Raw genomic sequence first — 24,744 nt, 5'->3', positions numbered from 1 at the left:
AGCAAATGTTGCAAAGAAACAATTACCAAAACTCCCAGGATGTATCTCCTTCTTCCTTTTAAAAATATATCTTTTTAAAAAATAAAAGGAGAACATGTGAGTGATCCTAACAGAGCTTGTTCTGCCAGAAAAGACAGGACAGGTCAGCATGGTACAGGATTCAGCAAAGGTTGCTTATTATGTAACTAAACAAATAAAACTTACTTGGAATCACAGGATTTTGAGTGAAACAGATTCAGATCAGCAAACTTTCTCAAGCAACCATCCTGGCCCAGATCAATGCAGGGTGCTGGGATATAGAAATAAGAGACTCAGCCGGGCACGGTGGCTCATGCCTGTAATCCCAGCACTTTGGGAGGCCGAGGCGGGCGGATCATAACGTCAGGAGATCAAGACCATCCTGGCTAACATGGTGAAACCTCGTCTGTACTAAAAATACAAAAAAAATTAGCCAGGCATGGTGGCGGATGCCTGTAGTCCCAGCTACTCGAGAGGCTGAGGCAGGAGAAAGGCGTGAACCTGGGAGGTGGAGCTTGCAGTGAGCCGAGATGATGCCACTGCACTCCAGCCTGGAGCTGGGGTGACAGAGTGAGACTCTGTCTCAAAAAAAAAAAAAAAAAAAAAAAAAAAAAGAAATGAGACTAAAAGCCCTCATGTTAAAACCTATAGAATAATAGGTGATAGAGATATAAAATTTGAAACTTATACAATAAGAGATAAAGGGTTAAGTAAATATATAGGATTTGGTTATTTTTATATTGATAAGGAAAGAAGGGACAGAATGAACATTAATTGAAAACCCACTACACGAACTGTGCTGGGCACTGTATATCAGTTATCTCAGTTAAAGCTCATAAAACAACTTTGGAAAGTAGAAATTATCAGCTTCATGCTTCAGATAAAGAAAGCAAGGCTAGAAACGTGAAACCACCTGCTCAAAACAGCAAAGTTAGGGAGCCCAGATTCGAACTGAGTAATCTGCTTCAAAGCCCCCTGACTTTTCCACTCCATGGTAATAAGCATCTCTAATGACTTTTCACATCTTGAGCAAGAGCCACCAGAAGCAGGAGACAGACAGTCAAAGCAAGGAGACTGTGAATTAGATGGCATGATGGAATACATTAGACTCTCCAACCAGTCAGAGAAACCTTGGGCTGTGAACTTGCTGTTCATTTCCCCAAGGCCTTGCGTGCTCCAGTTTCTGGGTCTGGAAAGAGGTCTCCACTTAGGTATCAATATGCTGATTCCCAAAGTTCCTGCTAAGGCCCTCTGTCCTTGGGCGGTTCAGCTCTCGGCTCCATCATCATGCAGCCTACCATGTGAGCCAGGTGTCAGGGATCTCTGGCATCATGAGTTTTCCTAGGTGTCAATATGTAGACAAAAGAAGGAAGGCAGCAAAACTCATGAACCCAAATGTGAATTGAAGCTGAAGAGAACCAAATTCTCTTCTGCAGTTCACATGGTCTGGAGCACACATTTCTTTTCTGTATCACTGAGTGTCTGTTGTGAATTTTCAGATAAACAGCAGAGCTGGAAGGAACAGTTGATATTGCCTAGTTCTTTATTGGTAGGAAAGCTAAGGTCTAATAACATGCCTTAATTTATTACTGCTGTGTTTTGATTGATAATCATAACAGCAAACATTTATGAAGTACTTAATATTGTGCCAGGAACTACGTTAAGCACTTTGCACATATTGCATCATCAGATGTTCACCATGCTTCTGTTAGGCCGGCACTGTATTTGTCATTTTCACACACAAGCAAACCAAAACTCTGAGACTTGCAGTGGCTTGCACGGCTAGCCAGTGACACCATTGGCATGCAAACCAGGCCCATCTGATTCTTGGTTCTAATTCCTAATGACTGGTTTGTTGCTTCCCTGACTACTCAGGAAACATGGAAAGGGACATTTAGCCCCGATTTAGAAAGAAGATAACTCAGGTGCCTAGAAGAAGAGTATCTTGCTCACACTCCAGAGCTCTGAACCTCTCATCTGCTTCCCTACCTACTGTTCCCTGGACCAACCTTGACCTTATCATTTTTCTTTCAGAGTTGGTTTAAAAAAAAAAAAAATAGTGTCAGAGTAAAAAAAGGCCTCATTTTGCCTAGGGAATATTTTTGTAATACTAGAAAGTGGCATTCTCCTTGTCCTAAGCTTCTTTCCTCTCTAACAGGCCACCCAATTGTTGCCTTTCAGTTGGCTCCTTTGGGAAGGGGATCCTCTATCCCTTGGCCCCTTCAGTCTTGCCTGGTTCAATTTGGTCCTATGGTCCTGATCCCCCATCAAGGTAGTAGTATCTTTCCTCAATTCAAACCTGAACTGAATATTTGTCCCTGGGCCTCAGGGACCAGACTCAGGATGGTGAAATAACTGGCCTGGAGTGTCCCCACAAAGACTCTGTGTGTAGAGAATGGAGGGCAGCCTGGTAAGGCTGGGGGCTAGAGTGTTCAAATGTTGTTTGTGCTGGTAGGATGGGTCTCTCATTCAGCAAGAAGATTTATCTGGCATTATGTAGCTCTGTCTGCTGAGATTTTGGCTACAGATTCGATTCTCAAGATGGAAAGGTTAATGGCTGCCTTTGTTCTCAAATATATTGAGTTTTCTCCCTCGCTTTTCTTGGTCTTTCATCAACTTAACATCTCCTAAAAAAAAGATAAAAATTAAAATTAAAAAATTAAAGAAAATACCCAAAACTCTTTCCATGTGATGAGCTCACTATAAGCTAGTCCACTAGTACAGTATTGAACTGAAATGCAGAGCATCCTTGTCCCAGTAGGAAGGACACCTTAGGTTTTCTATCTGCTAAATGGATCTCAGAATCATTTCTTAATTTTTTTGAATTATACATTTTCTAACATCCTGGTGAGAAGGAGAAATGAAAGAGTGTATCCCACATCTGGGGGCTTCATCTGAATTATTAATGACATCTAGAGCAGAATACTTAGGCCTTTACCGAGAGACTAAGTACCTGAATTACAGTTTCAGCTCCACCATTTGTTAGCTGTTTAATCGCATCTTTACAGTGAGGTAATAATAATATTCATGTATACAGTAGAGGCTCAGTGAATGTTAGCTACTATTTTTGCTACCTGTTTCGTTATGGTTATTATTAAAGGCACAGTCTCTCTGAGGCTTGGTTTTCATATCTGGGATGCAGGGATAATAATTCTTACCTTGACATTTGGGAGAGGGGTGTAAAATGAGAAAGTGCCTAGCATACAGCCTGGCAGGCAGTACAGTTTCAATAACTAGTAGTATGGTCTGTCCTGCCTTCTGCCTGCCAACCCTCCTTCATCTTCTTCGTGAAATAATTCCCACACACTATGTTTCTTGTTTAAACCACCTCTTACTGGTCTTGCTGTCTTCTGCCTTCACTCCTTCAATCCATCTTCCATGCTACAGCCAGAAGGGTCCTCCAAGGCCATTTTGATGTCACAAGCCTCCTGTGACTATTCCCCGTCTGGCAGAGCCTACATTTTTAGGGACATGAGAGCCCCTATCCACCCCCTGAACCCAGGGAGAAGCCGCATGTCCACAAGGTTTCCAGCCCACTGACTGGACAGAGACTTCCCAGAATAGGCTGTTGGCACCCCTCCCCACCAACTGAGAAGAGCACTCAGTGGGGAAGAACTGGGGAGAGCTGTCAAGGGTGCCACCCAGAGAGACAGACGCCTAGGCTTGCAGCCTCACAGAGATGCACTACAGCCAGCTTGTCTGGCTGCTGAGGACAACTGCACACATACCTTCCCAAGTCCACGTTCAGTGAAATCACAGTGGTAGTGTGAAATTGGCCAGGGTGGAAGTATTTGTATGTTGGAAATCAGCCAGTGCTATGAATCAGCACTTTTCCTGTCTTCCTACAGAAAGCCAAGTTGTTAAACATTTACCAGCACTCAACTGAACCTCAGTCTTATCAATTGTTCACAAGTCACATGACCTCTCTCAGCCTTGGTTCCTTCATATGTACATTGAGGATAGTGTGTTAGCTTGGATCCTCTGAGAAGCAGATGCTGAGATGGGATAAAACATCAAAGGATTGTATTAAGGGAAAGGCCTATGTGAGAGAAGATGGGAGTTTGCTGTGAAGGCTGGATGGGAGCCATCAGGTTGGGGGGAGTCTGACCCTGAGTGAAGGAGAGTGGGAAGGAAGGCTGTGCAGAAGCATCCCAGGCTGCTGCCCAGCCTAAGGGAATCCTCAAGACAGTCTGCCATCTGAGGAGGATTCCTGTATCTCCCAGAATGGGCTTGCCTTAGTATCCCTGCTATGCCCAGTCGTTGGCTAGGAACAGCCTGCAGGAAGTGTGGCCTCAGTGCAGATGCAGGGTTAAAATTCAGAGTACTCAGACTAGGGCTCTTGATTAGTTAAGCCCCCTGCCATTGGATTTCCGCATGGTGAATCATTGTGGTTGCTGCAGGTATTGACACATCAAATCCTGTTGATCCAGATAACGACATATACCTTTAGAAATACTTTCTAAGCACCCAACCTAGGTGAAACACTGTTCTGAGTCCTGGGGATGGAGAAATTTCCATTAATAAAGTTCTGGACCTTATGGGCTCCATACAGTGGAGATTAACAAGTAAACAGATATATTCAGGATAATGTGAAAAGTAAGGGGATGATGGCTAAGGAGGCTGTCAGTAAAGGCTACATAGAAAAATAAAGGATTGAGTTGATCCTGGAATGAGCCCAGTATTGGGTGAAATGGGAATTCCAGGCAGAAAAATCTTCAAAAGCAAAGGCCCAACATATGAAAGAGCATGAAAGATTCAAGGACTTGTGCATGACTCAACATTGATTCAACATGAGATACAAAAGCAGAATTAGTGAGAAATGACCCAGGAGGACAAATCAAGGCCAGACAAGGCTAAGGAATTAGATGCATGTATTTTTTTTTCTTTTAGAATGTAGACAAGTGAAGACTATTGCAGACTTTCCATCAAAGGCATATTTTAGAATGATCACTGGCTGCAGTTTGGAGGATGGACTGGAGGGCTATGTAAGAGACAGAGCTTACACACGTAGAAGGCTGTTGGATGTGGAAGATGATGAGTGAAGAGTCTAAAACAGTATCACAGTATCCAGCTTGTGTTATATGTACTTGTAATCGAAGGTCTCTCTCTAGATCTTCTACACCATAGTTTTCTAACTTCAGGTCATAATCCATTAGTAGGTTGTGAAGTCAACTTACTGGATTGGAGCCAACATTTAAAAAATGAAAATAGGATGTAGGCTGAGTGTGGTGGCTCATGCCTATAATCCCAGCCCTTTAGGAGGCCGAGGCAGGTGGATCTCTTGAGTCCAGGAGTTCAAGACCAGCCTGGACAACATGGCGAGACCCTGTCTCTGCTAAAAATACAAACAAAAAATAGCCGGGCCATGTGGTGGTGTGTGCCCATGGTCCCAGTTACTCAGGAGACTGAGGCTGAGGTGGGAAAATCACTTGAGCCTGGGGTCCAGGGTGGGAATGGGTGAGCAGCTGGAGGGAAGGGTGTGACTGGAGGTTGCAGTGAGCCGATATCACACCACTGCACTCCAGCCTGGGTGATGAAGCGAGACACTGTCTCAAAATAAATAAATAAATAAATAAATATACATATACATATACATATATATATATATATATATATGTAGAGAGAGAGAGAGAGAGAGGGAGACAGTGTCTTAAAAACATTATCCTGAATGTATTATACATACGTTATCCTGAATGTATCTGTTTACTTGTTAATCTCCTTAGTATGCGGCATATGTGTGTGTGTGTATGTGTATGTGTGTGGCAAGCCTAAGGATTTTTTCGTAAAGCTTGCATTTCAGTCATATATACATGCATGTGTATACTAGGTTGGGAGGGAAAATATATGAATCACTGTCCAAAAAGTTATAGACTAGAAAATATTGTAAGGCAGTGTTGTGTCTTACACATCTTAAACTCAAGGAGTTATTGAGTTGGATGAGGCCTTTGGTTCTAGCTGGCTTAGGTTTGTACTCTAAGTCTACCTCCTTCAATTGGACAATGACGCTTAGAGAAGTTAAGTGATTTCTCCAAGATCAGATAACTCTCGTCATACCCCTTATAATACCTGATTTGATTAAGAAACTGAATCTGTGTATGCATTTATGAATGAATACAGATTATAAATTAATATCATAGAAATATTTGAGTAAATTAATTAATGAATAAATGAATCCATGAATGAATGAATGACTAGATCTATATATGACTATGAAAAAATAAATAAATGAAGTAACAAAGGAAGGAAAGAAAAATGGGAGGGAGGAAGAAAACTCTTGAATCCTTTCACAAGCACTGGGAATCTGTAGACTATCAGCCAAGAAGTGAAGGATTTCTGAATGACCCAGGCAGGGGACAACAACCAGTTGGAATTAATCATGTGGCCAGCACAGAGATCAGCCAAAGTTGATGCAAGTATTATTACTTGGTACTGCAAGTAATGATGGCCTTGCAGTAGACTTTGTTACACGCCCGTTTATTGGGTGAGCTATTAACTGTCCCAGCATGGGGGTAGCAAGGTGCCTGACATTAGAGAGTGAATGAGATGTTTAGGGTGGGGAGAGATGGGCTCTTTTTCCAGCTCTGGTCTGCTGAGTCATCTCCAGCCCCAAGGGTTGCTTTGCCATTATTTATCAATCCCATGACCGGGAGGCAATCAGTTCCATGAATTTTGGGCCACCTCAGAAAGCTACATGTTTAGTTTAGGGGAGAAGTGCATTAACATGGAAGAGCAAGACCCAAAGAGCCACCTGAGGTCACTAAAAGTTAATCAGGCCTATGTCATTTTAACTATTTGAATCAGGTTTAGGTTCAATTCTGGACTTCTCTACTTATTTGATGTGTGGCACTGGGTTAGTCATTTTACCGTTCTGAGCTTCCACTTACTCAACTGTAAAATAGACATAATATCAATCTTAAACTGGTTCTGTAATCCATATGCTTTGCAAAGAGTTTATGGTATATAAATGCTTGTCCTCTACCTCTCTTCTTTGTCCTTAAAATCTCCCATGCTTTTTATCTGCTTACCAATTCAGTTACTCGACAAATATCTATTGAGTTCTTACTATGTACCAGGCACTGGTATCAGCAGTTAACCAAAGAGACAAAACTCCTTGCCTTCATGGAGCCAACATTCTGGAACATGAGGTTGCAGATGCAATCCAGAGGCACCATTCACTCAGCTCTAAAAGATGATTCTAGAAGGAAAGGGAGACAGGAAAAGGAAAAAAATACAAAATAAATATTTTATCAGATGTTGATAATTGATACAGAAGAAAAAGAAAAGCAGAAAAAAAAAGACAGCTATGCTAGATGAGGGAAAGGGCTGTCTAGTTTTAAATAAGTAAGTCAGAAAAGGGCAATGTTGGAGCAAAGATCGGAAGGAGATGAGAGACCTGAACGAAGAGCGTCTCAGGTAGAGGGAAGAGCAAGTGCAAGACCTTGAGATGGAAGCGTGTCTCATGTGTTTGAGGATGACAAAGAGATCATTGTTCATGTGGTTCTCTCTATTGCAAATTCTTTCCTTGCTATTCTGTTGGGAGAGTTTTTTTTTTTTTTTTTTTTTTTTTTGAGACGGAGTCTCGCTCTATCGCCCAGGCTGGAGTGCAGTGGCACGATCTTGGCTCACTGCAAACTCCATCTCCCGGGTTCACACCATTCTCCTGCCTCAGCCTCCTCAGTAGCTGGGACTACAGGCACCCACCCCCGTGCCTGGCTAATTTTCTGTATTTTTAGTAGAGATGGGATTTCACCATGTTAGCCAGAATGGTCTCTATCTCCTGACCTCGTGATCTGCCCACCTCGGCCTCCCAAAGTGCTGGGATTACAGGTGTGAGCCACGGCACCCAGCCGTGAGAATTCTTAACTAATCTTTAGACCCTCCTTCTCTTTTGTCATACCAGATAGAAAAATTACTCTGCGATGGTCTGCTTACATCTGTTCTCCTGCAGAATGCAAGTTCCGTGAGGGCAAGGCTTATGCCTCTCTTGGTCACCTCCGTGTCTTTAAGACCAAGCATACTTTCCGGCTCAGAGTAGGCACTGAATGAATATTTATTAAATGCAGTATTAAATGAACACGTGAGCTTTCTGAACCTTCCCTCTGTATTCAGCTTAATCAGTGCCTCTTCATCCTTCATTTTTCAAAGTCACACATAACCTTTGCTTTCTCCAAGAAGCATTCTTTTTTTTTTTTTTTTTTTTAAATGAGGCAGTCACTCGCTCTCTCACCCAGGCTGCAGTGCAATGGCATGATCTTGGCTCACTGCAACTTCTGCCTCCCAGGTTCAAGCAATTTTTCTGCCTTAGCCTCCTGAGTAACTGGGATTACAGGCACGCTGCTAATTTTTGTATTTTTTTCTTAGTAGAGATGGGGTTTAGCCATGTTGGCCAGGCTGGTCTTGAACTCCTGACCTCAGGTGATCCACCCACCTAGGCCTCCCAAAGTGCTGGGATTGCAGACGTGAGCCACCGTGCCCAGCCCGAGAAGCATGCTTTAACTTGTCAAGGTTATGCTCACCTCTCCTTAACCTGATCTCCAAAGTCCACACAGGAGAACATTAGTCCAGTGGAATGCTAATATATGAGCCGTAGAATATAAAAACAGTTCTGGGACTAGTTAGTTTGGAAAAATGTTGGTTAATCAAATGTAAACAGGTTTCTTTATTCAATGACTTTTCACAATCTTTAATATGTCAAAAGGGCTTGTGAATTTCAAAGAGAGGGGAATTGTTAAGGAAAGTTTCCTAAATGTGCTTGACTATCATGCTTTTTCTAAAGGAAAAATTTTCAGGAACCCACTTTGGGAAATACTGACTGAAAATTTGTTGGGATTCTCCTATTTTCTGGACTGTTCTTTGGTTTAACCTTAGCCAACCTCTGTCACTCTGGCTTCATCGCCCGAGGCAGCCACCCTGGTTTTGATTTCTACCTCCTTCCTGAGAAAAGGGCTTCTCAGGAAGAAGAAATTACCCAATATTTTAACATTTTCCTGGCCAGTAGGGAATTCCTAAAGGAATATGAAGAATCCTAATTGTGTGAATTGAGAGGAAGTCAAGGGAATGAAAAGGGGACACCTATGTCCCAGGCCAATGGAGGACAAGGACATGGCTTTTCTTCTTACTCTCCATAGCTATCTTCTCAGGTAGTCTCAACAATAAAAGTTTGGCAGGTCAGTTCATGCTGTAACAATTAAATTAGTTGTGGTATGTAATAGATGCAGCTCGATACTCCTAGGGATGGGATCTTTATCTTTGCTCCCTGGGGCTGTGGGAGACGCCAACAGGCTCCTTCAGATTTTGACAAGGAGACTCTTGTTTTCTCCATCTCATTTTATTTGTGTCTTTCTCAAAGTCATTCTCTGTTTCTGTTTTTCTCTTTGGTAGTCTACTTTGTCTCCTTTGTGTAAATTTGTGTAATTCCTTTGTGTTGATTTGGAATGACTTTTCTCAACCTGGCACCTGATGATCCAGCCAAACTTTAGGAAGTGGAAGATGATAACTGGTACAGTGGAGAGATGAGAAAAATATAACTGATTTTACTTCAATATATTTTATTCTACTTGAATTTCATTTAAATTAATGAAGATTTATTGAACTTCTACCAAGGGCCCTTTTCAGTCAAGGCATTGAGGAGGCTAAGATGATTAAGTTCTAGCCATTGTTCACAAGAACTTTCTAGCATAGCAAGGGAGACAGACATAAGAAGATGACCAAATGCATCACGATGCATACTAGATTAGAGGATATTAGGCAAGAGGGAACCTGGGTGTGAGTGTTTGGGCGATCTGTGCTCATGGGATGAGTTTGAAGCAGGGACACACACTCTCTCTCTTAAAGCATTGGTTCTCAACATATTAGTCCTCCAGCCTTATTTTCCCTACACCCTCTCTCAGCTTCATCTTTATAAACTACCCAGAGTTCATCTAGATATCTCTGTGTCCACCCCATCCTAGCATAACAACACATGTACATTTTTCTTTGTTCTTGTGGAAACTTTCCTGGCTGCTTTGCCAAATACCAGTCGTGATGTGTAGTTTAAATAACTTTAACTTTTTCTAAGAAGTTTTCTATTTTCCCTCTCCGCCTCCCTTCCAGACCCAAATATTAATACTTAAATTCTGTGCACCTAACAATGTTCATGCCTTCAACTATTCAAAAAATACCTATTGAATGCCTCCCAGGTCCCAGAGACATTTTGCTAGAGGTTAAAGACACATATGTCAAAAAGATAAGGCATAGCTCTGACCACATGGCACTTGCAGTCTAGTAGGAGACAAACACATCAATTGAATTATAAAACTAATGAATGTATAAGGAAGAACCATCCAGAAGAAAGAGCTCACTTGTGCTAAAGACTTGAGGCTGGAGGGAAGCTGGAATGATGGACTGATAGACAAACTTATTGAAGGTTACTATGAAGGGAGGAGAGAGAGAGGGGAAGAACAAGAAGAAGAGGGAGGAAGGATAGGGAAGTCCAGATCCACTGGGTCTAATGTTAAGGTTTTTGGATTTATTCTAAATATAATGGAAATCTGGGCACTGGCTGGCTTGATGCTCCATAAGGGGTAAGACTATTTTATTAATCACTGCCTCCACAGTTACCAGAAAAGTGCCTGGCATGAAGGCTTATGGAATGAGTGAAGGAGCTAGTGAATTAGTGATGTAATGAGATTTTACTTTACAAATACCACTGGGCTGTTATGTGGAGAATGAATTGCAAGGAGGCAAGAGAAGCAATGTATATAAGCCAAAGAAATGTGTAAGTCACATTTACACATTGTTAACTACACAATTAACATTTACAATGTTAACTGCAGCCCACTTGGGACCTCACTGGCCTGTGGCAGTATAGTACAATAGTTACAAATAAGAGAATTACAGCCAGACCATCCTGGGTTCAAATCCCAATACTGCTACTTATTAACCAGCAAGACCTTAAAAGCATTGCTTTGTACAATTGTTTCTTTATCAATAAAATAGCGACAATAATAGTAAGTGCCTTTTAGAGTGCTGTGAAGAATAAACTAAGAAGAAAGAAGAAGAAGAAAATGCACCCGGCTCATATTAATAGTTCAAGGAATAAGAAGGCAGAATAATATAAAGGCCACAAATACAGGTTCTTAAGTCAAACTTCCCAGGCTCAAATCCCAATTCTGTTACTTATTAGCTGTGTAACTTTGGACAAGTTCCTTAGGTTCCTTGAAGCTCAGCTTCCCAGGCAAAATAAGGATATTAGTACTAAAGGTCCTTATCCAAAGTCCTTGGTATTAGATGTGATCAGGATTCAGAATTTCTTTTTGGATTTTTAGAAAGGCACTGCAGTGCCTTCACCATATATTTTGTAACATTCTCATTGGATTCGCAGACAACATCCCCATCATCATACTTCCTACTTCTGCAGTTAGACACGTACATACACAAACACACTAAGTGAGAGTAAAGAGAAAAGACCATAGATCGTAATTTAATTCAGAAAAGAATTATCTTCTAAATAAGTTGTGAAAGAAACTATGTATGTGCTTCAGCCTGTTTCTCAGCACCAGAAGGATAGGACTCTGCATAGAGATGTATTCAGCATATGTTTGTTGAATTTCCTCTCCCTAGATGATTTTCTCATCCATCTGGTCTGATGAGATTTCCAAGGTCTCAGCTCTCTAAATTGGTTTGTGGGAGGGAATAAGGTTAGGGCAAGGGATTTACAGTGTAACAAATGCTCCAGAGTGGAGTTTCCAAGGGTCTTTCTGATGGCAACATTTAACACATATGGAAGAGGAGGGGAGATCTCCTCCAGCCCCACAGGGTGTAGACCTCACCAGGAGGCAAACTTCTTTGTCATTGCCTGGCAAGGAAGCACATAAGGTAGAGTCGGGTAAGAACTGCTTCCCTACCCTTGAATGTAACCTGCATAAAGGCAACAATCTGTTGCATGTTTTGCTGACTGGTATGTTCTAAGCACCAACAAGAGTGACTGGCTCATAGTAGACACTCAATAAATATTAAATGAATGAGAATGAGCATTTCTTAAGTATCTACCATGTGCCAGGCCATTTAGATAATTTCTTTTGTTATCAGATCAGTCTTGTGTAGAAGGGTATATTCTCATATCCTTTTTACATCTGAGGAAACTGAGGCTCAGACAAACTCAAGCCCTGGCTCTTTCTTCTGTGTCTCACTGTATCAAGATAGGCGAACTTTGTGTCTGGTAGGTACTAAAGATTGAGGTTGAGCTGAATGGTCTGAGAGTACAGCCCTGTCAGAACCCTTGGCTTGAGCAAAGCAAGCATCTCTGAGGAAACATGACTTTTCCAGACCTAAAATTCCTGGGCTGCTTGGGTCTGCTTCTCTGAGTTGAACTTCCTGGGCCAAAGCAATGCCAAGTCATTGGCCTGTGACTGTGCAGTGTCATCTTGCTGAGAAATGGCCCATGTCCTTCCATAAGCTCTCTTGGTCCCCAGAGGAAAAGGGAACCCTGTTATGTAATTCTGGCTCAGTCACTCACTGACTGCACTACCTTAAGCAAATCACTTTTTTTCTTTTTCTCTTCAGAGCAGTTAAAAAAAAAAAAAAGTAGTGACCATATTTGTCTTGCAGAGGTATAGAGATAATCAGAGACAGAAAATGTAAAGGGTCTAGAATAGATTCTGTCATATTAGTAAGCCCTCCTAAGTGGAAGCTGCTACTACTGCTGCTATTTGTATTATCTTATCTGAAAGTCTCCAGCTTGTCTGCAACATCACAGCTGAATTTTGGGACTCAAGATGGGATGGGGGCTGTGTGCTGACATTAATCTGAGAGTCCTGTGTGGACAGGGACTCTGCCCTTCATCTCAGCCCCCATGATAGAGGATATGGTCCATAGTGGGATCACAGTACTCATTTGCTGAAAGAAGAGACTGATCAACAGGGTGGACATGGTCATTCTATTTCTATGCTTATAGCTCTGTAATGGGACTAGTGCAAAAAATAAAAATCGAACAATGTATATTCAATTACAGTCTCTTAGAACATGGGCAGTGCTTGAAGCAAATGCAAGTTCAGAGCTGTTGAAAACCCAAAGAACTACGTGAGAGGTCTATGTTTGCTTGTTTGTTATGAAGTTTTATTTGTTTGTACTATCACTGTGCCTCTTTCATCCTGAGGATTTATATTTGCTCAAAGACAGAAGATATTACATTCTTTATATACACTTAGGAAAAAGGTATGGAAAATACATGCCACAATGTCAAAAGAGTTATTTTGAAGATCTTCCAAATTATAGTACTTTCACTTCTGTACCAACCTGTGGTTCCTTTAAGGACAATTTCCAAGCAGCCATGTCTCCATCTAAATTGAGAGCAAGAAGGACACATAAAGAAACTTGTGGCCATCCATCTCTTGGCATTTAGGAAGGGCCATAAAAGGGAAGGGAAATATTATTTATAGGCTTCTATTACCTGCTACATATCGTGCTGTGTGCTATAAATACTTTCATTTAATCCAAGAATACTGCAAAAATTAGACACTTTCATTTAATTCAAGAATACTGAAAAGTTAGGCATCTCTCTTCCCATTTTACAAAAAAGAGACTGAGATATAGAAAAATTAAACATGTTCTCCCAAATAACATATCTAGGAAGTTGTAGTGATTTACTCTCAAAATTCTGTACTTTTAACCACTATATCACTGAATTTTTTCTTTCTTTATTTTTTTGAGACGGAATCTCACTCTGTTGCCCAGGTTGGAGTGCAGTGGCGTGATATCAGCTCACTGCAAGTTCCACCACCCAGGTTCACGCCATTCTCCTGCCTCAGCCTCCCGAGTAGCTGGGACTACAGGCGCCTGCCACCACGCCTGGCTAATTTTTTTGTATTTTTTTTAGTAGAGATGGGGTTTCACCATGTTAGCCAGGATGGTCTCGATCTCCTTACCTCGTGATCCACATGCCTCGGCCTCCCAATATGTCATGGAATTTAACAACACTTAGTTAAACCCAGTAGTAAACATAATAACATATTTCTCCATCTACATTTTTCTGTATGTATGTATTCTACATAAATAATATAATGTACACATATATGTGTGTGTACGTATATACTAATGACTTCAGGTTTCTAGGTGTTTACAGAAAAACAAATGGATAAAGTGGGTAGAAAATTACTTCAATATGTGGGTCTGGTCATAGATTTATATATGCTTATAAAAGAGTTATGGGGTTAAACTTAGGGACATTAGGGTCACTACAGTCTTAGCTAGAGCTAGAAGGAATATTGGTTATCATAGAATTGAGTCATTGTCAACCTCCTTTCACTTTCTCTCTCTCTATTTCAGCAGAACTATTTGTTCAAACGCAATTTTAGAAAATCCCAATGTATGAAACAAAATAAAAACAGGTGGCTTAGAGATCTGGTTGAAGCCTCCTTCTCAACAGCCTCTGGGGACTTTTATTTTATTTAACTATTTACAAAAAATAAAGTGGAGTCTGGCTATGTTGCCCAGGCTGGTCTCAAACTCCTGGTCTCAAGCAATCCTCTCACCTCAGCCTCCCAAAGGGCTGGGATGACAGGGATGAGCTACTATGTCTAGCCCTCTGGGCACTTTTAAAGAGCCCTACGGCTTAAAAACCATGGATGTAGGACCTCTCCTCCACCCCAACTTTTGTCACCAGTGAGGAAACTCAAGACAGAGAAGTATAAAGAAATTTTTCCCAGTCTCTTGGAAGCTTTTTACCAAAAGTGAGGTAGGACTTGAGCACTCAACTCAGAGTGCTCCTCGTGCTTTATTCCAATTATTTATTCATATTTTTTATCTTTCCTGCTGGAAGATGAAGTACATAGAGGGCAGGGACAGTGTCTGAACTATTCTCCACTGTATGCTCAGTACATAGCACAGAGCCATGCACATGGTAGGTGTTGAATGCAGTGCTGTTGAATAGAGGATTGGATGGATGAATGTCAATTATTTTTGCCCAGTCTGGTGCTGCCATGCTGTGAGTTGATGATGCATCCAAATGATGGGTCAGTATACTCACACATGTGCATCCCAGAAGTAGCAGCCCCTAACCCAAGATGCTAATTATCCTGAATAATTATCTCTCCCTCTCTGCACCTCTGCACCCCGAGGCCTCTCCTCAGTCCATAGCCAACAGCTCTTGTCACTCAGCTGTCAGATGCAGGGTTGTGTGTGTGTGTGGTTTTGTTTTTTTTTTAATTCAGCTGACCCCATTTATTGTTCAGTGAATGTTAAATCCATGGAAAAATCCATCATCCTTTCCTTCCTTCTCCAGAGCTGGGATATCCTCCTTTCTGTCAGTGACTTCAGAGCACTATCCAATAGCTTTCCCGGAGGTCAGCTTCAGCCAGAGGTCTTCTGTGAGCTCTGATGGCCTGGGGTGGGGACGGGGTGGGGAGGTGGACTGCACAGAGTCGGGAGAGGAAAGCCCATTCCCATTCACTTAAACCCATTATCTGCAGTTTAGGGTTGTCCTGGTTTCACCCTCCTGCTCTGCTTTATTTCAAACTGAGAGTGGGGACAGAGCAGGGGAAGAGGCCTAAATCCGGGCCCCTAGCTCACTTTGGCTCAGAGATCTCAGCAGCGTGAAAGTGGGCCGGCCTGTGCAGCTGGCCTTGTCTCTCTTCTTGGCCAGGGAGCAGAGAGGCGCAGACTGGGGGAGTTTGAAGAACACACAGGGCCTCAGCCTCTTGCTGGGGTGGCCTCTGGGCAGTGTGGGCTGTTTTCTGTGGCCTCTAAAGTTAAAGGGCACTTTAGCCTTTTCAGAGTCTCTATAGACCTGTTTTTTCTCTCTTACAAGCACCAATTAAAGATAATAGTTGCTCATGAATATCTGGGTATCACTTTATACAAACTAATTTTCCCAGAAACTATCATGAAAACTGAAGTTCATTTGATCTCCATTAGAATGTTCTGGCTGGCAGTTTCAGGGCTTGTGGTGCACAGATAATCTCACAGTTTCCCTCCTCGAAAGACCCTGGAAAATCAACAAGCACAGTGTCTCCTGCATCTCATCTGAGCATCACCTTCACAATTTTGCCATACCTGGGATATTATTAACTTAATGTGTTTTTCTTGAAATTGACTCATTTCTTTCTTTTCTTCTTTCTTTTTTTATTTTTGGTTGAAATCAATGATTTCAAAATGGAAATATATAACACTACCGGTAAATGGAAAACCAGGATTACATGCCATAAATAGAAGATAACTCTAAAAATCAATACAGTGAAAACAAAAGAATATTATAAAATTCTAGACAGATACTGCTGCCTCTGGAATGTTCTGAGCCACAGCCTTGTTCTCTCCCTTTTAAAAAAGGGAGGCTGGCGAATGTTACAGAGGTGTCAAGGACATATTAGCACTAAAACAAGCCATCCTTCATGACTTAATTTGAAGCACTATAAGAAAATTAGAAAGTGTGGGAGGCTTCCTTTGCATTAAATGATTTGATTCTGACGTGTTCCACACTTTCGTAAATACCATGTAACACAATAGAATGATTTTTACTATGGAAAGGACCGCCTTCTGATCACAGCAAACCTGTGGCAATGATAGGACTAGACTCTTGACACCAGATCCCAAAGTGGGTCCTCCCTGCCTTCTTAACACCCACCAAGTTGCCTCTTTGAAGGAAACAATTCACCTTCCATGTATAGGGTCTCATAGGTAAGGATTTTCTTGAGAAAAATATTATACATATTTTTCACGGCAACACTCTGTCTCTGTGGTTTCATTAATAGAGATAATACATTTTCAGCATTCTATCTACCACTGCATATTTTTCCATCATACATAAGAAGGACATGAGAGTTAAGTGAACTAAAGTAACTACTATAGTGATAAAGTGATTAGGTAATCCGTGCTAAATTATAAAAACTAAAAAGTAAATAAGTCACAGGCATGTTGAACTTTGACTGTGGGTAGCTTGTTCATTTATTCATTTATTCATACACTGATTCATTCGTTCATTTGTTCAATGCTCATTGAGCAACTTACACCTTTAGATGCATCCACCCATAGCTAATAGAAGACCCTTTGGAGGCTGATATCTTGTCCTTCCATAGAAGTTTTCTAAAACTTCAATTTTTGCCTAAGGTCAGAAAGTAAAAGACAGGTTCACCCCAAATTTGACTTTCCCAGACTTTCTAAGAGAGGGAAAACAGGCTATAACTTTTGTTGAGTACTGGCAATGTGGCTAGGTGTGCTAGGTAGGTGCTGTGGTCCCTACCTCATGTGTGGAAAAGTGGAGGCCCAGCTGAAGTGATTTGTCCACCACGCCAGCCTAGGAAGGTAAAAGTTCGACTTGGGCTAAGTCTTCCTGATCCCCAAGCCAGTGCACTTTCTGCTACATCTCAGAGCTACATGCTTATAAACATTTTGAGAGTGGAACATTTTTCTCACATTTGTTTTCTGTTCCATTGCAAAGCCTAACACTGTCCTGGACACATTGTTTCTGTTCAGAAAATATCTGCCGAGGATAACAGTGACGTAACAGAGGAAGGGAAGTTGAAGTTCAGAAGAGAAAAGTTAAGGAAAACAAGCAGTGACCACTGGGCCAGTACTCTCTGGACTTCCCTCCCTCCCCTAGGGCCCTTTAGAGGTGAATGCTATAAACATCTAAAGTTGCACCTTTTTATTATTTTTAATTTGGAAACTAAAATGAAGTGAGGTCAGAGTGATTATCGACCATTCTTGTTTTAGAGTCAAAGGTAGACTTTCTGGCTTCTTCCCTGGCACGTCTGCAGATACACAGAATCTTCCTCAAACCAGCAAACCATTAAAAAAAGAAGAAGAAAGGGGAGGAAGGAGGAACTGCTTTTAAGGAGGAGGTTTTGCCTAAGCCTAACTCAGACATCTTTTAAGATACCCAGCCAGGGGAAGCCTTCAATTCTCTGTCTTACCTGGCCTCATCGTCTGATGCTGCCTGAACTTTCTCTGTAGTGAGTCTTTTCACCTTCAGTCCTGCTAGCCAACCTCGCTGCAACCTTTCCCATTCTCTTCATGACACTAATAATTTCATGGATTTCCACTGTAAACCATAAAATCCCAAGAAAAGCCCTTGACTGCCCTGCAGAGGTTGTGCATGCCCACTGACTGTGCCCATGCAGCTTAGATCAGAGTGTCTGGCCCCAAACCTCATCCCTGGTGATGCCAAGTTTTAGGGCACCAGGCCTTGGGATCTTTATTTTTGCTTTGACTCCTGAGTTGGGCTTTTCACCTCAGAACACATAGCAGAGTCATCTAGCTGGTGGAGTACTGGGAGGAGAGTCAGGAATCAAGGGTTCGAATCCCAGTTCCACTGTGACTTGATACATGAGCTCTGATAAGTCTCCCCTTCTCTCCTTTCAAAATAATGTGTGTGGACTAGATCAGCAGTTTCCAAAATGATGTTATTAGACTGTAGGCATACTTTGAGGCACCCCAGGAATCACTGAGAGAGGCAAATTCTAGTGGATAAGAGCTTGAGCCTACTAAGTTCCTGCTACTAGCAGAATGTTTTACCTTTACCTGTTGAGTTTTCTCATGAGATTTTATTAGGAATAAATAGTTCTATGTTTAAATAAAAGAGTGTGAAAAACACTTATCCCCCTTAACTCTGACACCAATTTTCTCAAAGAAAGTAAACAAAATGAGCAAAACACATTATTTTCCCAGTGATATGCCCTTTCTACGTAACAGATATGAGGCATGGGAAGGAAGTTAACTAAGAAAACACCTTACTCACCTCTCTGTGCTTTCACACATCCCAGGAAGAAGGATTGTAGAGTCTTTGGTGTTAGGAGAGTGCTGTGCGCCAACTTTGGTCTCTGTGAGCTACTAGAAGAAGGAAGCAAAGTCTTCATGGATGCCTTTGGTTTATCTGAAAATTATTGCAATCAAGTATATGTATATGTGTATATATATGTATATGTATATATATGTATATGTATATATGTATATGCATATGTATATATATGTATATGTATATGTATATATGTATATGCATATGTATATGTATATGTGGCAGGCTACTTCAGAATCTTTTGGACATATCATTATGGATAGAGCTACAAACTTGGCTAAATAGCATCCTCCTTTTCTCTACCTCCCCTACAATTATTCACAGCCCTTCCTATTTCCTGAGAATCTGAGACTAAAAGGTCCTGCTCCCACACTCTCCAGCTTGATTTCTTACCCTCTCATACTGTCTTTTCTAGCCTTATTGAACTATAGTGTTTTTGGGAGAAATGAAGACTAAACTAGAATGATGGCAGTGAGGATGGAGGTGCTGAGAGGTGGGATCCATGGGTTATGAGTGATGTGTGTTTGTGTTGTAGGGGGTGCTGGAGGAAAAGACAGTGGGCAGAGCAGATATAGGCACAGAGGGTTTAACCAAGACCACTGACTCTGTGAATGTTGGGGCCAGTCCCCCAAATGGAAAAGATTGGAGGAGAAGCAATTCCAGAGGAAAGGAAATACAGTAACTGATAGAACTGAGTCCCAAGGAGTCAGGAAGGGCAGGAGCTGGTTTTATAGAGGTTGAAGGTTGCTGTTACTCTCTCAAACATCCCTCTCCTAGTCTATAAGGCCCAGATGAAACAGGACAGGAAGAAATTATGGGTGATGGCAGAATAAAGGGAATGGGATATGCACATTGATTTTCTCAGTGTTCTCAGTAAAAGGTAATTCTGAAGGAGGGGTAGACCAGGCTGAGAGGAGAGAGATAAGATTTAGATCAGGGAACAGACAGAAGCGTTTTACAACATGTGATTCATTTATATCAGAATCATCAGGGAGAGCATGTTGATTAATGCAAATGACTAGGTTGGCCCCAAAATAACTGAACCAGAATTTCAGGGAATTTTTATTTTTTTACACTCTACCCAGGTGATTTTTATGTCTACAAATATTTGAGACTCACCCTGATTGAGAATCTCCCTGGGATGTTGAAACCAACTGATTGTTTTCGCCAAGGGTCTCCCAGGCCCTTTGAATGCCCCTTCTCTCCTGGCTCCACATCCTGGCTTCCTGTGAAAGGCAGAGCAGACAGGGTTTCCCTGAGTACATGCGGCTTCCTTTAGGCCGACAGTCGGGTTGCATTGTGCCAAAAGGCTGACATCTATTCATAATGGGAGCCAAGACTGCTTCCTCTCCTAGCAGGCAGCAGAGCCTTACAGCAAGGCCTCTAAAGGGCGGGAGAGTTTAAGCCCTAACTTTACCTTGTCCCAACCCACCCTGCATCAGGTTGGATCTTTCTGCATTTGTCAGGGACAGGAATTCCTTCCTATCTCTCAGGGATATTAGGAGGAGGGAATGAGTTTTTGAGTGTTAAAGTTGCTGTAGATCTGCCAGCCTTCATTTCTTTCACCAGTAAAAGAGCAGAACAACATCCTTATATTGCAGCACTGTTGGATGCATTCTTATTTTCTCTCCCTTCTCCCCTCCCAATCCACCTTGCCCACACTGTTTTCAGAGAGCAGCTGAGCTTCAGTTGAGTAATGTAAGCTACATTTTCTGAAGACCACTCCAGGCCAGACCCAGCACAGGATCCCATAGGGAATCCCATAGGTGACTCATGACAACAGCAAAGTAACCATTTTTTAAAGCTAGCACTATGTTCCAGGTACTCCTCCTGCTAGTAATGCTATAATACAGGGTAAAATTGACAGGTTTATATGCAGATGAAGATACTGTGCTTTGAAGCAGACAGATAGCAGGTGGTGGAAGCTAGATTGAAACCCAGATCTGTCACAGTTCACAGTTTATGCCCAGAGACATTATATAGATGTAAATCTGGTCACGTAGAACTTCCAATTTTGTGGTCTGAGATAAAAGACTCAGAGTGCTAAGTATTATAGGGGACAGACTGAACACTTGATGTGGAGTTACAGAAGAGAGAGAATGATTCTGACTGTAGTGATAAGAGAAAGCCATTTGGAAAGATGGAATTAAAGCAGGGACATTTCATGTGGGATTTTTGTGTGTTTGTGGGATTTGAAAGATGCCTGTGGGTTCCATTGCATAGGAGAGTGAGTGAGGAGTAGGAAACGTCTTAAGGTTGATAATTGTGGTTTTTGCCATTACTTTTAATTACTTTTAATAAATGGCCTTATGGGTAGTGTAGAAAGCATGGAGGGGAACCATGAGTAGAGAGATATTACAGGACCAGACTTGGGAGGGCTCAGATGCCATGTGAGTCAGGGTATCTGTGGGGAAGGGCACTCCAGTGGAAATGGGCATCAAACAAAGGCCTGGAGGCAGGAAAGGGCTGGCCGCTTTGGGAGTCATCTTGCTGTTCAGCATGTTGGGAGTACAGGGTCTGCTGCCCCATTTGTTTCCTACATCTAACCAGAATCGTTTCATAAAGGTTGCAGGGCCCTCTGGGCTGGGATCACCTTGCAAAAGAGCATCTATCCTGCCTCCTTCCTGGATTGAGCAAGAGGCTGGAAACAGGGTGAGGAAGTAGCAGCTGTGAGTCAGACCGCCCCCATGCAGGCTCCAGCCCTGGGCCTGGGGCCCCAGCTGGGATCAGAGCTCTTGCCCGAGTTGCAATTGCCGAATACGAATTGTACAGCCAAGTGTGGCTCAGAGCTGCCCTGACTCACAGGGTACTATCAGAGTTGCTTGTGCCTCATTTGTGGCTTTTATTTCTTTTTCTCCCTCTACATTTTACCCCTTTCTCTTCCCTGACCTCCCATTCCTTTCTTTTACTTCCTTCTGTTTTTTTTTTTTCATTTTTTATTTGCCCTTTTTTGCATTTCCTTCTTTCTTTATTTTCAGCTTCCTCCTCCTCCTCCTCTGATCTTTTTATTACTGACATTTTTGTAGTTTGCTATGTGATTCAGGTGATGCAGGTTCTAGACCAGGCCACCAGCCACTCATTATGTGGCTTTAAACTCATCCCTTAATTTGGGGCACCAATTTTCCCATCTGTCCAATGAGACAACTTAATTTGATGATACTTTAAAGACCAAAACCCATCAGAATTTCTCCTTCTAGAACTCTCTGCTTGTTACTCCTTTATCTCTTTGATAGAATCCTTAAATGCAAAAGCTTACAGGGATCTCAGCATTTATTTAGGGTCATGGATCTAGACCCTGGTTGCCTACAGGAATCACCTATTGAGCTTCTGAAAAGTACTGCTGCCCAGACCCCTATACTAAGCCAGTTCAATGGTAATTTCTGGGGATGGGGCACAGGTGTTCATTTTTAAAACCTCCCCCAGGCCGGGCACAGTGGCTAACACCTATAATCCCAGCACTTTGGGAGGCTGAGGTGGGCGGATTACCTGAGGTCAGGAGTTCAAGACCAACCTGGCCAACATGGTGAAACCCCGTATCTACTAAAAATACCAAAAATTAGCCGAGCGTAGTGGCAGGCACCTGTAATCTCAGATACTCAGGAGGCTGAGACAGGAGAATCACTTGAACCCAGGAGGCAGAAGTTGCAATGAGCTGAGATCGTGCCATGGCACTCCAGCCTGGGCAACAAGAGTGGAACTCAGTCTCAAAAAATCAAAACAACAACAACAAAAAAACCCTCCCCCAGGTCATTCTCCTATGCAGCCAGGGTGAAGAATAACTGACATAGAAGCAGCTGCCTTTTGCTAAAGGTAGAGAGACAGAGGCACTGAGGCCTGGAGCTGGTCAGGGTCGTGTCCAGAGTCATGCACAGACAGAACCAGAACCAAGCCTCCTGCCATCTCTGTCCCCTTGGCCTCGACTTTGAATCACCTTAAGCAAATGCCACGGCCTCTGATGGAGCCAGGCAAGAGAGCAGCCTCCTGACTGCCAGAGCCTGGCTTAGAGGCAAGGCCCAGACACAGCCCCATTAAGCCAGGCAGTGCCTTACGGGAATCGCCCCTGGCTCCGGCTTAGAAAACAAACAGAGCGCTTTGGTTTTCTTTGGCTGTGTCCTGGGGTGGGGGAGCTAAGAGGAGAGCACCTGAGGACGCAGGTTTGCTGCTTTTCTCCTAGGCAAAGTGGGGCTGCCAGAGGCAAGGAGTGGAGACAGGTGGGCAGGGTGTGTGGGGGTGAGTTGGGAGTGTATGCCTCCTGCAGCTGCTGCCTCAGACAGCCTGCCTGAGAATGCATCCCACACAGAGGCTGATACCTGGCAGGGAGGGAATGGGACACAGAACCTCAGCTTGGGGGGCAGCTCAGGTAAACCGGGCACCTCGACCTGCCTGCAAATAGACCCTCTCAGGTCTATTTGTATAGACCTTGTATGTGAGCTCCAAGCCCTCCTCTCAGACACTGGTTATAGTGGAAAGAGACCTTGGTTGGGATCTTAGTTATAGCTGCTGTTTATTGAGAGGTCCCCACCTACCAGGCACTGCGATAAGTGCTTTAACTTTCTATATAACTGATACAGGTTCTTCACAGCTCTCTGGGGTAAAAATTATTGGTTTGCCCACTTCACAGATGAGGAAGCAGGATCAGAAAGATGAAGTCCACCACCCCAGGTACATAGACCTGAAGACACAGAGGAGATCAGAATCAAACTCAATTCAGCCTGATTCCAAAGTTCAGCCTCTTAGCCATTACACAACGCTGTTTTTGTATGAATCAGCAGACCTGAGTTTGACTCTCCACTCCATTTATGTCAGACCATGTGACTTTAGACAGTTTAATTGATCTCTCTGGACCTCAGTTTCCTCCTCTGTAAATTGATGCTTGTTCTGCCGATTTCACACGACTGATGTGGGTATCAAATAAAAGTTGGACACGAAACAGGTTAGTAAACAACAGAGGGATATACAAATGTAAGAGATTATTGCTGTTATCACCAAACACAACTGTATCCACACGTGGGGAACCACCATCCCATATACACCTGTCCACCCTTGTGACCTTGGTCTTCCCTGGAAACCTCTTTGGTTCTTAAGGACTCAGGTGGAGGAGTGGAAGGGGAGGGAGAAAAAAATAAGAACCTGTTTATAAAACACTTCACATCTCCCAGATGAAAGCTGCTAGATAAATATCACACCACCACATAAATAAAACATAAATGAAATAATATTATTCCTACCCCCTCCAGCCGGCATGCCTGCAGACACTCTCATAGAAGCTGCAGGCAGCTGGGTAAAGTACAAAGAGGGCTTTGGAGTCAGTGACAAGAGTTCAACGCCTGCTCCCTCAAATTGATTGCGTGACCTGGGAGCTGGTTACTTGGGCTCTCAGAGTCTCAGTTTTCTCATCAGAGAGTTGGAAATTTAGTAAAAAGTCTGTTACCTGGTTGCTATAACCATTAAACAAGCTCCTGTCCATATCTCTGGTATAGGACTCATGACCCTAGATGCTATTTACCTCTTTATATACTTGATTTCCCCATTCTATTATAATGTTCCAAGAGGCAATAGCTGTGTTGCATTTTGATATGATGGTACAGGTGTATGCTCCATAAACGCCAAGTCCCTTTCTTCTGCAGTTCTCTCAATGTCACTCCATCTTCACACTCCTAGGGCAGAATTCAGACCCATGCCTATCTCTTAACTCAATATATTACTCAACTGGAACAGAAAGGGTAGAACTCATAACCCCTGACTCACTAAGGTATCCAGGCTCTGCCACTTATCAGTTGTTCAACATTGGGCAAGTCAGCTTACATCTCTGAGACTCAGTTTCTCCATTTCTGAAATGGGGACAATGTCCTTCCTACCCTATCTAGATGCTTGCTGGGAGGGTTAAATATGATACTAGCAGTGTAAATGCTGTGAAAACCATAAGGAATGTCATCTGTAATGGGAACTCATTGTATATC

At 42.5% G+C, this 24,744-nt stretch overlaps 1 protein-coding gene and 1 long non-coding RNA gene across 6 annotated transcripts in view; one reads left to right on the top strand and one right to left on the bottom strand.

The window, feature by feature from the left end:
- The window catches only part of ASTN2 (astrotactin 2), a 1,014,740-nt gene that overhangs the window by 863,958 nt on the left and 126,038 nt on the right, over positions 1-24,744 (top strand). The window lies entirely within an intron of this gene.
- Positions 679-18,863, bottom strand: LOC105740251. The gene is made up of 4 exons (XR_004031415.1): positions 18,728-18,863; positions 13,294-13,337; positions 7,089-7,213; positions 679-2,645 (listed from the first exon to the last, which is right to left on the bottom strand). It is a non-coding gene; the product is annotated as an uncharacterized LOC105740251 (long non-coding RNA).

This window comes from Nomascus leucogenys, chromosome 8, assembly GCF_006542625.1.
Source record: "Nomascus leucogenys isolate Asia chromosome 8, Asia_NLE_v1, whole genome shotgun sequence".
NCBI classification, from domain to species: domain Eukaryota; kingdom Metazoa; phylum Chordata; class Mammalia; order Primates; family Hylobatidae; genus Nomascus; species Nomascus leucogenys.
This window is presented reverse-complemented; position numbering and strand designations above follow the sequence as displayed.